Consider the following 13641-nt stretch of genomic DNA (forward strand, 5'->3'; position numbering starts at 1 on the left):
AAAGTTGGTAGAAATCATCTATTTCTTCTTCTTTGGCTCTGGTTGTTGGTGCATATATCTGAATGATAGTGGTATTCACTGGGCTTCCTTGTAAGCGTATGGATATAATCCTGTCACTCACGGTGTTGTACTTCAAGATTGAAATCCTTTAGGTCAGTTCAACATCGTTTTATTGGATCTCTCTCTCTAGCAGCCTGGGAAACCCAATGGAGGGTTGGCTATGAGTTGGTTCTGACTACAAAGCAATGAGCTTTTTAGTTTATAAGTCAGATTTAGCCCTGTTTCTGCTTTAAAAAATCACCAACTGGGTGGCCCAAACTAATTCACAGAAGGTTAAAGGTGCTTCTATTGTTTTGCTTTTTGTTATGTGCCTTCGAGTCGCTTACGACTCATAGCGACCCTATCAACAGCCCTGAAACCTGCTCTGTCTTGGGCCAATTTAACAGTCTCTGACACACCTACCCTAATTATCCCAGTAACTGTATCAATCCATTTCATTGATGGTCTCCCTCTCTTTCCCCATCCCTCTACCCCTCCAAGCATTATGTCCCTCTCCAAGGACCAGTCCCTCCTTGCAACATGCCTGAAGTATGTCAGATGAAGCCTTAGAATCCTTGCCACCAAGGAGCAGCCTAGCTTCACCCTCTCTCGAACGAACCTGTTTGTTCTTCTGGAAGTCCATGGTATATTCAACACTTCTCCAACACCACAGCTCAAAGGCATTAATTCTTTCTATTATCACTAGTCATTGTCCAGCTCTCTGATGCATAGCAAGCAATTGCAAAGACTCAGTCTTTGCACCTTAGTCTTTCATTGTGAAAGTGGAAAAAACCAATAAACTTACAGGTTCCTCATGTATCAGAGTAGAACTCTCCATGTTGTTATTGTGATTGAGTTGACTTCAACTCACAGCAACCCTATGAACCACAGATATGAACCTTGCTCTATCATCCTGTGCCATCTTCATCACTTCTGGTATACTTGAGCCCTTTGATACAGTCACTGGTTCAATTCACACATCTTGGGCTTGAGGTTTTCTTTCCCCCATGAGATTTTCAAGTAACAATCTAATGATCAGGCCCTTCTTCCCTGGCACCTCTCAATGGAATTGTAATAATAACCTTTTGGTTAGTAAAGCAAAAAAACCCAAAAAAAAAACATTGTATCATCCACCTGAATGTCTAGCGATCATGTAGGTCACATACCCTACTGGAGGCCCAGCAGCTCAAAAAGCCATTGATTAGCTTAAAAAAAGAGAAATGGTGGAAATTGAAAGGAATGATTTAAAGCTAGCCATTCCCAAACATCAACATCAAGAATTGCCAAGATTTTCAATTTCATATTTTCAAACTAAAACTTTAGTATATTTTGTTACATTTAGCCAAGTACTTACTTATTGAAGCACTTTAAAAGAGCCTTGGTGGAGAAAAAAAAAAAAAAAAGAGCCTTGGTGGCACAACACTTAAGCACTCAGCTGCCAACCTAAAGGAATCCAGCCATTGGCAGGAGAAAGGCAGAGAGATCTGCTCTGATACTTTGTTAGGGCCATTTCTGGCCATGTTGTTTGTTAGGGGTTGTTGAGTCCAGTATGACTCATAGCGACCCTATGAGACCAGCAGATCAGAACCCTGTTCTATCCTGTGTCATCTTCACACTCTCTGACACACTAGAGCCCATTGTGGCAGTCACTGTGTCAATCCACCTGGTTGACGGTCTTCCTCTCCTTTGCTGATCCTATACCCTTCCAAACATCATGTCCCTCTCCAAGGAATAGCCCCTTCTAGCAATATGCATGAAGTATGTGAGCGTGGGAGTAAATGTAAATGTCTGGTGGTCTTCTATGAATTTAGCATTGTTGATCATGTGGTCTTCTGTTCAGCTCTTTAAATTCAGCATCTCTTCCTTTCGTTGGGGCTTCTCAGCATTCTAGTGCCATTTTTAGGGTCTCTTCCGATATCCATTTTGGGTTTTCCCCCCCTTTCTCCTCTTTTTTGTGATCTTTTGCTCTCTTCATGGATGATATACTTAATGTCATCCATAACTCATCCAATGGGACATTGTTGTTGTGTACTATCAAATCAGATCCAACCCATAGTTGCCCCTCAGTGGGCTTTCAGAAGTTAATTTTCCGTTGATTGAACAAGAAGAGATTGCCCATCCTTCCCCCTGTGTAACAGCTGGTGGATTTGGACCATGTGTCTTTGGGATTGCTATTGCATAGTATCCCATCTGGTGACACTCTGAATATGGAGGGAATACATAGAATGACTGTACAACATTGAAATACTTCAGAAAGTACCATATGATCAAGGGCCAATGGTAATGAAAGAAATTCAAGCTGCACTGAAGGCATCGGCAAAAAATAAGGCCTCAGAAATTTATGGGATACCAGTTGACGTGTTTCAAATGATAGATAGAACTGGGAAATTTGGAGGACAGCTGCCTGGCCAACTGAATGGAAGAGATTCACGTTTCCATTCTCAAGAAAGGGAGCTCTCCTGGTCTAGTGGTGCAAAGTTGCACTGCAATCCTAAAAGCTCGCAGTTCAAATGTATTAGCTGCTCTGCAGGACAAAGATGGGCCATCTCCTCCTGTGGGAATAACTGCCTCTGATTGCCTTCCAAAGGGAAAAGTGATTCAATAAAATGGAAATGATCATTATTATAATGTGGAACAATATCATTAATGTAACATGGGAGCAAAAGATTTCAGAAATCAGTTAAAAGTGGCAAGAACAGTGCATAGACAAGAAACTGCCAGAAGGTTAAGCTAGATTTAGAAGAGAACATTGCAGCAGGGATATCATTGCTGATGTCAGATCCATCTTGATTGAAAGAAAGAGTACCAAAAGAATGTCTATATGTGCTTTATTGACTATGCAAAGATATTTGACTGTGTGGATCATAATAAATTATGGCTCACATTGAAAAGGCTGGGAATCCCAGAACAGTTAATTGTGCTTGTGTAAAACCTAGACCAAGAGGCAATTTTGCAAACAGATTAAGGGAACACTTAACACCTAATGCTTGTGATGTGCTGTCAAATGGCCTGCAACTTATAGTGACCCTGTGCATAATAGCTCTGAAGCTACTGTCCTATCCTGAGCCAATCTCACTCTCTCAGACACACCTACTCCCATTTTCCCAGTAACTGTATTAATACACCTCCTCCACCCTTCCTGTCTCTTCACCCTTCCAAGCATGATGCCCTTGTGCAAGGACTGTTCCCTTCTGGCAACATGCCCAAAGTATGTGAAACAGAGCTTCAAAATCCTTGCTTCCAAGGAACAACTTGGTTTCATCCCCTCCAAGACAAACCTGTTCTCTTGGCAGTCCACAGAATGTTCCATTTCTTAACACCACAACTCACAGGCATTGATTCTTCTGCTGTCATCTTAGCCATTCTCCAGGTCTCTGATGTATAGTAAGCAATTGCAAAGACCATGGCCTGAGTCAGGTACACCTTAGTCTCTACACTGACATCACTGCTCTTTAGCACACTGGAGATCCCTAACAGCAGATTTCCCCCAGCATCTTTAGATTTCCTGACTGCTAGTGCCAAGAGTGTTTATTGATTGTGGAACTGAGCAAGTTAAAATTGTTAACACCTTCAATGTGTTCTCCATATATCATAGTGCTGCCAATTGACCCAGTGGTGAGAATCTTTGTCTTCTTCATATTCAGATGCAATCCATATTGAAGGCTGCAGTCTTTGACCTTATTCAGTAAATGCTTCAAGTACTCCACAATTTCAGCAAGCAAAGTTGCGTCATCTACCTAACTCAGGCTGTTAATGAGTCTTCCTCTAATCCTGATGTGGCTTTCCTCTTCCTAAAGCCCAGCTTCCCGAATGATCTGTTTTGCTCATAGATTGCAAAGGTATGGAGACAGGACACATCCTGGATGCACTACTTTCCTGATTTTGAACTATGCAGTGTTTCCTTGATCTATCGTGGTCCAAGTATAGGTTTCACATGAGTACAATCAGGGTGCTGCAATCCCAAAGGCATGCAGTTCAAATCCAGTAGCTTTTTTTCAGGAGAAAATGGACAATCTCTTTCTGTGAGATTAACTGCCTCTAAAAACCCACTGGAGGGTCAACTCGACAGTACACAGCAACAAGGGAACACTACATGGTTTCAAATTAGAAAAGGCATCATCAGGGTTGTATCCTTTCTTCATACCTCTTTAATCTGTAAGCTCAAATTATTTGAGAAGCTGGACTCTTTGAAGAAGAATGTGGCATCAGGATTGGAGGATGACTTATTAATAACCCTCGTTATGCATATTACACAACCTTGCTCGCTGAAAGTGAAGAGGACTTGCAGCAAGTGCTACAGAAGGTTAAGCCTTCAATATGGATTGCATCTCAACTTCAAGAAAACAAAATCCTTGCTACTGGACCAATAGGCAACATCATGATAGATGGAGAAAGGATTAATTCTGTCAACAACTTTGTCTTACTTAAATCCACAATCAATACATTTAGTACCAACAGTCAGGTGATCAGGAGACATAGTACACTGGGTAAGTCTGTAGTCAAAGACCTCTCCAAAATATTGAGTAGCAATGATATCAGTTTGAGGACTAAAGTGTGCCAGATTCAGGTCATAGCCATTTCATTCACTTAGTATGCATCTAAGAGATGGACAATGAATAAGGATGTCAGAAGAAGAATTGATTTGTGCCTTTGCTTTATGGTGTTAGAGAAGAGTGCTGAAGATCCCATAGCCTACTAAAAGAACAATCAGATATGTCTTGGAGAAGGTGAAGCCAGAATACTCCTTGGAGGCAAAGATGATGAAGCTTTGTCTCACATACTTTGGGCATGTTACTAGGAAAAGTTATTCCTTGGAGACAGTATGCTTGGAAAGGTGGAGGGTCAGAGAATGAGTGGAAGACTTTTAACCTGGTGAATTGACACAGTGACTGCAGCAGTGGGTTAGAGTATGTCACAGATTGTGAGAATGGCACAGGATAAGACAGGGTTCAGACCTGTTATTATGGTCACTATAAGCCGTACTTGACTTGGTGACACCTAACAACAACAACAGTAACAACCACAACTGTGTGATATTTCATTTGCAAGCCTTTCCAGTCTGCATTTGATCACTGGAGAGAGGTTTAGATTGGATAGAGATCTGATTATTGCTACTATGTTCATTATTTTGATTTTGATTCATGCTGTTGCTGTTGTTTGATGCCCTCAAGTTGACTCACGGCAATCCAATGAACAACAGATCGAAATCTTGTTCTACTCTACACCATCCTGACCACCTTTGATATGCTCAAACAAAATGGTACAATCACTGTGTTAATCTTCTTGAATGAGGGTCTTCCTTCCCTTCTATGACCCTTGACCTTTCCCACTATGATGTTTTTTTCCACAAACTAGTCCCTCCTGACAACATGCCCAAAGTATATGAGATGAAATTTTACTGTCTTTGCTTCTAAGGCAATCTGGTTGTACATCCCCCAAGACAGACTTGCTTGTCCTTTTGGCAATCCAAGGGATATTCAAAACTCTTCTATAACTCCACAATTCAAAGGCATTGACTATTTTGTCATCCATATTCATTGTCCAACCTTCAGATGCATAGGAAGCAATTGAAAATACTAGGGCTTGTATTTGGGTGCACCTTAGTCTTTAAATTGACATCATTGCTCTTTAGCACTTTGGAAAGGTCCTTGACAGGAAATTTTCCCAGTGCAACATGTCTTTTGATTTCATGGCTGTTACCATAAATGTTGATTGTGGATTGAAGTAAAATTAAATAGTTGACAGCTTCAATCTTTTTTCCACCTATCATCATATTGTCTGTTGGTCTAGTGGTGAGGATTTTTGCTTTCTTGATGATGAGTTGTAATCCATATTGAATGAAGAGTGTAGATTTTAATCTTCTGCAGCATGTGTTTCAAGTCCTCTTCATTTTCAGCAAGCAAGATTGTGTCAGTTGTATAGCACAGATGATTAGTGATACTTGGTGACTGGGATGCAAATACTGGAGACAAGAAGACGGGTAGTTGGAAAATACAGAGTTGGTAATGGAAATGAGGCTGGAAATCAAATGACAGAATTTTGTATACACATGGACCTCACCTGATGGACTACACAGGAATATCAGTGGGAAGAGTTGATGAGGAAGCTCAATATCAGCAGTTATTCTGTTACTGTTAGATAAACAAGTTTGATTGCAATGATACTGTCTCAAAATCTTCCACATTCAACAGGCTGATTCTTTTATGTCTGATGGTTGCAGGACTTAATGTTTGTGATTTCACCTTCCCCCAACCCCCATGAGTCACCAAAACCTGTATTCATTGACTCAGTCTGGATGTCACTGCAGAACAGCTAATTTCTCAGTTCAATATGTGTGTAGCATTGTACATATTTGTGTTGTTAAAAAGTGGTATTTCAACAGAGAAGATCTCCTTGCTTAGTGTGACCTCAGTGTGGCTGGTCCCCTGCCCAGTCTTTCCCTGTATCAAAGGCATGGCTGCCCCCCTGTTGTTGTGGCAAGTATGTTTTGGGGCCCTGAAGATTGGCTCCAAGCAAGGGTGCTTCGAGGAGTTGCCTCTATGGTGCCTCTCTCTTCAAAATCAGGGAAGAGTGAAAAGGGACTGTCGCAAAATCCCAAGAAGCAAAGTCCACCAAAAATGTAGGATGGCACAACTGTTGAGCTGTTTGAAAATACCATCTACAAGAATCTCCAACACCATGACTACAATGTGTACACCTTCTTAGATTTGAACCTGGAGCTCTCAAAATTCAGAATGCCTCAGCCTGCCTCAGGAAGAGAATCCCCAAGGCACTGAGAACTCCAAGGATTGCACTCACTTTATCTTTGCTGTTTTCTTGCTGCAAAAATAAAATCCACTAAACAATAAAAAAAAAAGTGTTATTTCTGTGTGTGGTTCCTATCTCTTTGCAACAACCCTTGTCTTTGTATTCTCCTTTTTTTAGGAAGTTGATTATTTAATGTGTGTAAAGAGTATCAAAACCCATAATAGATATTTTTTAATAGAAAAACCCATCTCTGAAAAAAAATATATAAGTCATTTGGCAAATACAGGCTTCAAAGGCTTCATTAAGCTTCTTTCTGCAACATGGTACTAAACAGGGCACCAGTTCTAATATATTCAATCTAATACATTTGAGGACTCCAGATCTGATAAATCCTCTTAGCCCCTGGGCTTAACTTCCACCTGATCCTCAACGTGGTAATCAGCAAGAGCCGCTCTGTCTGACCATAATATTTCATTAACAACTCCATGCCAGCATTTGGTCATCAGTTGGCAAACCTTAGGGTGATCAGATATCAAAAGTGAATATTACAGAACATGTGCTCTCATTACAGAAAATGCCTTCTCCTTTTCTGAAAACGCTTTCATTCATGAAGGCTCTAGAAAAATTACATTATTATTAGTTGATAATTATTTCAAGAGTGTTCAGAGTAACTACTTGGTAACATTTTTAAAAATGCAATCATTTCCAGAGTATTTTCCCAGAGAAGTCTTTGAAATGTTATAGTTGTGATTTTTAAAAAATTTTTTAATTAATTTTAATGACTTAGGATTTCCAGTCCTTCATTGTTGCATTTTCTGCCCACTCCCTCCTCCCAAATCATTCTTCTTGAAAAGAAAAAAGAAACACTCTTTCATTGTTATGCAATCCCTCCCCTGCCAAGTTCACTCCATTGAAATGCTGTAGTTGTGTTTTGTTTTCTTTCCTAGAAAATTTTTTGTCCAGATGGTGGGTCATTTTCTGGGCCAATTAATATATTTTCCTGTTTCTGGTTGACCCCAAACCAAAACCATAATTTATAGTTTTATAAAAGGATCCTATTTTGAGCATTATGCTAAGTGTACTAGCTCAGTCCCATAATGACAAATACTGTATGAGACCATTCATATAGAAATAGAAAGAAAACTAGTAAATGAGGCTCCAAGGGATGGGGGAGAGTAGCAGCAGACGGGTGAGGTCGGGCAGGTGGGCAATCATAGGGTCACACAATTTGATGGGGGAGGGGTAAAGGAAATGGGAAAGATCCAGCGGTGGATCTGAAAAGACAAGGTAATGGTGGGCATATTTCAGTGTTGATTAATTTTATAAAATATCATTAATGGGAGTGATTGTATGAAACACAATGTGAATGAAGATAGTGTGAAAACCCAATGTATATGAAGCTAATGAGTATAAAATAAAAATTTCTTTTAAACAAACACCTATTCCCTCATGGTGGTTGTTGTTGTTGTGTACTGTCGAGTCGGAGCTGTAAAGGTGTAGACCTTGGGGAGTTGCACTGTTAACTCAATGCTCATTTATCTTTGGCGGTTTGAATCCACCAGTGGATCCTAAGGGAGGAAAATGAGCAACCTTCTCCCGTGTGATTGATAGCTCTGCTAATCCAATGGAAGGTGAACCATGGGCTTCCTGGCAGCAATGAGAAAGGGAAGATTTTGACATTACTGAACATTTATGTGGAGTGAGGATATAAGAGAGAAGGAAGAGAGAAGTGTTAAAAATAGAAGTGGAGAAGAAAGAAACATATATTTCTTCTCTGCCCATTCTAGAAATAGTTTTTGCCACTGGTTTCTGAACAACTGGATTTGAAAGCTGAAGGGTGAGGCTGATTGACAGGTGTGACTGGTCTTTGAGCAAGAAATTCCTTTCCTGAAATGATCTGTTCAGTAATATCCAAAAGAGCAGCTAGGAAAGTGGGCTTTCCTACTTTGGAATAAACAATATGGATGTATTTTGTTATAATTCCTAGATAAAAAAAATTAGTTCAAGTCTAACATAAGATTAGAGATGTTGGAAAAAAATGTGTCTGAAAAGCTCACTCTCTTGTCCTTTAGTTGGAAAACAAGCATACTTTTAATCTTCCTACAATGTGTACCAAGTTTAACTCCATTTCAGTTTAAAAGTTGAACACTGAATAGTGATGATCAAGGAAGAATTGATGCTTTTGAATTGTGTTTATGAAGAGTATTGAATATACTATGGGCTGCAAGGAGAACAAACAAATCTGTCTAGAAAAAAGTGCAAAGAGAGTGCTTCATAGAGGCAAAGATGGAGAAAATTCATCTTGCTTGTTTTGGGCATATTTTCATGAGGAATCAGTCCTTAGAGAGAGACTTCAAGTTAGCAAAGGTAGAGGGCTGGCAAGAGAGAGGACAATCCTTAAAGACATAGGTTGACTTGGTGACTACCACAGTGGGATTAAGCATGCCAGAGAAGGGGAGGATGCTGCAGGTCAGGGCCAAGGTACAGAATTGTTGGTCATAGGGTCACACTGAATTATGATTGACTTCATGCCACTTAACAATGACAACAACAAGGGAGCTCTGGTGGCCTAGTGCACTGTCATCCCTAAGGCATGCAATGTCAATGCATTAGCTTCTCTATGGGAAAAGGATGGGCAATTTCCTCTCATATGATCTCTGAAAACCTGCTGGAGGGCCAGCCACAGGTTGGTTCAGACTCTGCAGTACACAGTAACAAACAATATGTGTATTGCCGGCAAACATAGTTTGTGGAGAATTGGGAAAACTTTTCAGTATAAGATGTTTATTTAAGAGTAACCTTAGTACTCAAAAGAATTTCCCCCCCTGCACCTTGTTTTCCTAGAAAATAGTGCTGTATCTCCAAAAAAAACCCTCTTAAAAATGTTTTTCTGAAACTTCTTTGTAGTTGTGCATAATTTCTCTGGAAAGCCAATTATCTTTTTACAAAAAGGTCAACTATGTTCTTGTTGTTGGGTGCCATCAAGTCAATCCCTAATTATAGCTACAGCAGGCAACCACCCAGTCCTGCCCCATCCTCACATCCATCACTTTGTTTGAGCCCACTGTAACAGTGATTGTCTCAGTACTTTTCTTGAGACCTTCCTTCCCACCCCCCTACCTTACCCCCATTGACCTGTATTTTACCAAACACGATATCATTCTGCAGAAAGCTGTCCCTTCATAACATCTCCAAAGTTCATAAGGAAAAAAATTCTGCCATTTCTCACAACTAAGGAGAATTCTGGCAGCAATTCTTGCAAGAAAAATGTACTCACTCTTCTAGTAGTCCATGGGATAGTCAGTGTTCAACACTAGCACTTGAATTCAAATGGATCTTTTGGCATGCATATGAGGCTACTGAAAATATTTTTTAAAATTTCATTTTATAATGATTTGTATACAAAATACATATACCTTGTGTTTTATTTATGTGCACTGTGATTCACACATGTTTTCATTCACATTGTATTTCAAAATATCACTCATGGATATTGTGTTTTATAAAACTAATCACAATTGATCTGTGCCTGCAGTTACCTCATCTTTTCAGGTCCCCATTGGATCTTTCCCATTCTTTCACTCTGCCCCCCATCCACCCACTAGACTCTGCTATCTTAATGATTTCTCCATCCCCATTGTCCACTCCCTTGTCCTCCTCCCCTCTCACTTTTTAGACTTAAATGCATACCTTACTAGCTTCTGATAATTTAAAAATAATGATATTATGCAGTATTTGTCCTTAGGAAACTGAGTTAGTTCACTCAGAATAATGTTCTCCACACTCTCCCATGTTGTATAATATTTTATGAAACCATTGCTCCTTACTGCTACACAGTATTCCATTATTTGGAATAGCACAATGTTTCAGTTCATTCATTTGTTGATGGGAGTTTAGGCTGTTTTCATTTTCTTGCTAGTGTGAATAATTCTGCCACGAACATAAGTATATAAACCTCTGTTTGTGTCTCAGTTCTATTTTCTTTGGTGTGTATTCCTAACAGTAGAATAGCTGGATCATATGAGATTTTTGTGTTCAGCTTTTTGAGGAAACCCTAACGTGCCTTTCAGAGTGGCTGCACCATTCTAAAATCCCATCAGCAGGGCAAGAGAGTTTCAATATCCTCACATCCTTTTCAAGATTTACTGCTCACTGTCCTGTTAGACTCTTCTGTGTTATCAGACTTTTTCTGTACAGGCCCTGTAGGATTCTGTAAACTTCCATTTTAAGACCTTTGTCTGAGACTTTATTGCCAAATTGTGTTTTGTTTTTATTTTTTCCATGTTTTCTTGAGGCTATTGAAAAGACAATGGCTTGGGTCAGGTATATTTTAACATAAAAAGTGACATCTTTGTTTTTTAACACTTTGGAGCAATCTTTTACAACAGATTTGCCCAATGACATATGCCTTTCAGTTTCTTAAATGCTGCTTCCATGGGCTTGTTACTGAAAATATGATTGAGAAAGAGATGCATTCTCAAAATAAAGTTTATCTTCAAAAATAATTTCAAGGTAGATCAGAAACTAGGGGTAATGACCAAAATTATAAGGATCATAAGAGACAAAATGGGATCAAACTTAGAAGCCCTAGTCTGTAACATAAATAAGCTTGCAAATGTAGCCAGAAACATACAATGGGGAGAGGACAAAATCAACTTACTTTTCAAAGGTAAATCCCTGTGTGCATAAAAAAACCTTTTCCCAGTAAGGTGGGAAAAAACTATACAGACTGGAAAAAAACATTTGGAAATGACATTTCATGCAAAGGTCTCACTGAAGACTAAGGTGTGCCTGATTCAGGCCATGGTCTTTTCAATACATCAGAGAGTTGAATAATGAACTGATGCCTTTAAACTGTGGTGCTGGAGAAGAGTACTGAATGTCCCATGGACTGTCAAAAGAACCAATAAATATGGGTTGGAAAGAGTGCAGACAGAGTACTCCTTGGAGGCAAAGATGATGAAGCTCATCTTTCATCCTCTGGAAATGTAGCTAGGCGAGGTTATTCCTTGGAAAGTGACCTCATGCTTAGAAAGATGGTCAGTGAAGGAGAGGAAGACTCCCAACAAGATGGATCAATACAGTGACTTCATCAGTTGGCTCTAGTGTGTCAAAATTATGAGGATGGCACAGGATAGGATAGGATTCATGTTAGCTGTTTATAGGTCACTATGAGTCTTACTCAACTCAATGGCACCTAACTACAACAACAGAGTCTACCCCAGAAAAAGACTGATAATCCAATGAAAAGGCCTATTACAGAGAAAGACATTCAGATGGCAAACAGGCACGTGAAGGAATGCTCAAAATCACTGGCAATCAAAGAGATGTGAATCAAAACCACAGTGAAACATCTCACCCCAGAAATGGTAGCAAATTGTAGCAGAACAACAAGCAATAACAAATGTTAGAGAGAATGTGGAGAGATTGGAATTCTCATGCACTGTTGATGGGATTATAAAATGATACAACCACTCTGGAAGGTAGTTTGGAGTCTCCTCAAAAATCTGAATGTTGTTCATTCCTGCGTTTTGGCACCAAACCCCACCCCCCGCAAACAAACATACAAAAATACCCACACAAACAAAAAAAAATCCCCCCTGAACATTGTGGAAAAACAACATATATAAATTTTGTAAGTAAACCAGTATGAAACAAATTTTTTTAAAAAATCATGTTATGGAACTCAAGGAAGGAAAGGAGGGAGCAGAGGACTGATAGATAGGGGTGAAACCACAGGGTTGCACAGTGTGGTCAGTGGAGGGAGGGGGGCAAAGAAAGGGGAAGCATTCAGGTGAAAAGAGAGGGTAATGATGGACAGGGTCCAATGGTGATGAATTTTGTAAAACATGATGCATGAGAATAGTTGTATGAAACACAAGCAGATGAAGAATAATGTGAACCACAATGTATACAAACTTTGTGAATCAACCAAACTGTTGCTGTTATTACTTCTGATGGAAGAATGATTGTGGGAACTCTGAAAGGTTTTGACCAGACCATTAATTTGATTTTGGATGAAAGTCATGAGCGAGTGTTCAGCTCTTCACAGGGAGTAGAACAAGTGGTTTTAGGATTATACATTGTGAGAGGTGACAACGTTGCAGTCATTGGAGAAATTGATGAAGAAACAGATTTTGCATTTGATCTGGGGAATATTTGAGCAGAGCCACTAAGCTCTGTAGCACATTAAAGAAAATCTATGTGCATTTGACATCTATAAATCTTTGTACAGAAACAGATTATCCTGAGGAAGATGTGCAGAATTTTTATGAACCTGTAATTGTGGCTTTTGACTCATTCATTCATTGTAATATGATATGTAAATTATACTTTTACATTTTACTAAAGTAAAATTTGTTTTTGGCCTAAATGATATGTCTGGTAGCCTGATAATACTCTCAAATAATGTGAGAATCTAGTGGTTATTTTGAGAAGTTTTATAAGAAACCAGTACTTTTTGATGTTTTAAGATTTATAGAAAACTTATTGAAAAGAGAATTGTGTAGTATACAAATCAGACATACAAATAACATCAAAAGCATGGTACCTTGCCCTGGTTTTTAAGAAATTCATAGGAAGTAAGTTGGCTGCGCTTACTTCCTATGAATTTAGGGTAACCTAACCCTAACTACCAGTGTTTGCTTTTATAGTTACCACTTAGAGATGCGAATAAAAATTTCACTGGGGAAAAGAAAGGAAAACTATTTGTGAAGCTGTAATGGATGGGGGCAAAAACAAAGATCTGAATGTTAATAATGATTTGGAAAGTTAAGATTGGTGGGAAAGTTTGGTAAAATCTTTGTATGCTCAAATAATGGACACAGAAAGATTTTATGATGAGTATATTATTAG

The 13641-nt window shown here is 39.2% G+C and overlaps 1 pseudogene; it reads left to right on the plus strand.

Moving 5' to 3' along the window:
- Positions 1–6492: 6492 nt before the first annotated feature.
- LOC102844639 lies at positions 6493–6815 on the plus strand (annotated as a pseudogene).
- Positions 6816–13641: the final 6826 nt, after the last annotated feature.

This window comes from Elephantulus edwardii, unplaced genomic scaffold, assembly GCF_000299155.1.
Source record: "Elephantulus edwardii isolate Elephantulus edwardi_28Jun2011 unplaced genomic scaffold, EleEdw1.0 scaffold00093, whole genome shotgun sequence".
NCBI classification, from domain to species: domain Eukaryota; kingdom Metazoa; phylum Chordata; class Mammalia; order Macroscelidea; family Macroscelididae; genus Elephantulus; species Elephantulus edwardii.